The sequence below is a fragment of the Syngnathus scovelli genome, chromosome 10 (genome assembly GCF_024217435.2).
Source record: "Syngnathus scovelli strain Florida chromosome 10, RoL_Ssco_1.2, whole genome shotgun sequence".
Classification (NCBI taxonomy): Eukaryota; Metazoa; Chordata; class Actinopteri; order Syngnathiformes; family Syngnathidae; genus Syngnathus; species Syngnathus scovelli.
In genome coordinates this window covers 17,065,001-17,067,500 of record NC_090856.1, presented here as the reverse complement: position 1 = coordinate 17,067,500, position 2,500 = coordinate 17,065,001, and the positions used below count along the sequence as shown (strand labels likewise).

At 58.4% G+C, this 2,500-nt stretch overlaps 1 non-coding gene across 1 annotated transcript; it reads right to left on the bottom strand.

Annotated features, from left to right (window-relative positions):
• Positions 1–428: 428 nt before the first annotated feature.
• On the bottom strand, positions 429–547 carry LOC125976310 (5S ribosomal RNA). Its single transcript, XR_007484233.1, has one exon. It is a non-coding gene; the product is annotated as a 5S ribosomal RNA (ribosomal RNA).
• Between the last annotated feature and the right edge of the window lie 1,953 nt (positions 548–2,500).

Genomic DNA, 2,500 nt, shown 5'->3' with positions numbered 1-2,500 from the left:
CGCCTTCATCAGAGTGTCACAGATGTGATGGTGACGCGTCTTTATCAGCTGATGGATCAACATGTCAGGTGAATAACCTAAAACAATTTGTTTGATATAAAAGAAACCAGTGAAGTGATTAAATAAGGAAAAACAAAATGAACTTAGTACAATTACTTCATGGAAGTGTTGTGTTGGGTTCTTTTACAAGTCAAGCCTGCTGCTTTGAGTTCACAGGGAGCCATGCTCACTGTACATAGTCTGCTCTCTAGCGGTAAAAAATTTAACTACAATGCTGTGGATGTCACCACATAATATAGCTTTCAAACTCGTGTTATAGTTTCAATGTCGGAGTTTAAATTAGGCTTGCTGTTTCCGGATGCCATTCGTGATGGGTGTTGTAAAAAATAGCTTCTTAAACGATTGAAGTGCACATAAGAAAAAGAAAAAGCTTACAGCACCTGGTATTCCCAGGCGGTCTCCCATCCAAGTACTAACCAGGCCCGACCCTGCTTAGCTTCCGAGATCGGACGAGATCGGGCGTTCTCAGGGTAGTATGGCCGTAAGCCGTGAGGTGACCCAACATTTTGCATTTTATAGACACAATCGCCCCTGAAACTAGCGAGCGAGCCAATGAAGCCTTCAAAACTGCTTCGGCACATGGGGACCAAGCATCCTGCATTAAAAGACAAACCTTAACCACTTCGGGTTTCATTGTCTCCGATTACGCCTGGATGGGACCGGCTCGTTTCTGAGAAACAAGCTCGGTGCTCCCAATAATTCAACGTAATGGTGACTTTTATTTTTATGTGGTTTATATTTGTTTTTATGCCAGTCGTATCATTTTATTTAATCGTATTTACCGTATTTGCCGGTGTACAGGTCGACTCGGTGTATAAGTCGACCCCCTAAAATTCGACGGAAATTTACGATTTTATGATATATCCTTTGTATAAGTCGAGCTCAATTGTTGCATTATATTAAACTTCAAAATTCAATAAGCGAAATTTATTGACGAAATGTGTTCAAATTCTGGGAGGCCGTGCGCATGCTGCTGTTTATAAGCACCGCGGAGGAGATCGCGGCCGGCGAGCTCGCGCACGCCGCCCGGCACCAACGGGAGGCCGGAAATAGCTCCAAGCCGAGCGGATCGGCACTTTATAAGCACCGCGGAGGAGATCGCGGCGCCTCATTGGACTTCCAGCCGCCGGCGAGCTCGCGCACCCGCCCGGCACATCCGGGAGGCCGTGCGCACGAGCCAAGTGGCCGAAAATAGCCCCCGCCGAGCGGATCGGCTGTTTATAAGCACCGCGGAGGTGGTCGCGGCGCCTCATTCGACTTCCAGCGGCCGGCGAGCTCGCGCACCCGCCCGGCACATCCGGGAGGCCGTGCGCACGAGCCAAGTGGCCGAAAATAGCCCCCGCCGAGCGGATCGGCTGTTTATAAGCACCGCGGAGGTGGTCGGGCGCCTCATTCGACTTCCAGCGGCCGGCGAGCTCGCGCACCCGCCCGGCACATCCGGGAGGCCGTGCGCACGAGCCAAGTGGCCGAAAATAGCCCCCGCCGAGCGGATCGGCTGTTTATAAGCACCGCGGAGGTGGTCGCGGCGCCTCATTCGACTTCCAGCGGCCGGCGAGCTCGCGCACCCGCCCGGCACATCCGGGAGGCCGTGCGCACGAGCCAAGTGGCCGAAAATAGCCCCCGCCGAGCGGATCGGCTGTTTATAAGCACCGCGGAGGTGGTCGCGGCGCCTCATTCGACTTCCAGCGGCCGGCGAGCTCGCGCACCCGCCCGGCACATCCGGGAGGCCGTGCGCACGAGCCAAGTGGCCGAAAATAGCCCCCGCCGAGCGGATCGGCTGTTTATAAGCACCGCGGAGGTGGTCGCGGCGCCTCATTCGACTTCCAGCGGCCGGCGAGCCCGCGCACCCGCCCGGCACATCCGGGAGGCCGTGCGCACGAGCCAAGTGGCCGAAAATAGCCCCCGCCGAGCGGATCGGCTGTTTATAAGCACCGCGGAGGTGGTCGCGGCGCCTCATTCGACTTCCAGCGGCCGGCGAGCTCGCGCACCCGCCCGGCACATCCGGGAGGCCGTGCGCACGAGCCAAGTGGCCGAAAATAGCCCCCGCCGAGCGGATCGGCTGTTTATAAGCACCGCGGAGGTGGTCGCGGCGCCTCATTCGACTTCCAGCGGCCGGCGAGCTCGCGCACCCGCCCGGCACATCCGGGAGGCCGTGCGCACGAGCCAAGTGGCCGAAAATAGCCCCCGCCGAGCGGATCGGCTGTTTGTAAGCACCGCGGAGGTGGTCGCGGCGCCTCATTCGACTTCCAGCGGCCGGCGAGCTCGCGCACCCGCCCGGCACATCCGGGAGGCCGTGCGCACGAGCCAAGTGGCCGAAAATAGCCCCCGCCGAGCGGATCGGCTGTTTATAAGCACCGCGGAGGTGGTCGCGGCGCCTCATTCGACTTCCAGCGGCCGGCGAGCTCGCGCACCCGCCCGGCACATCCGGGAGGCCGTGCGC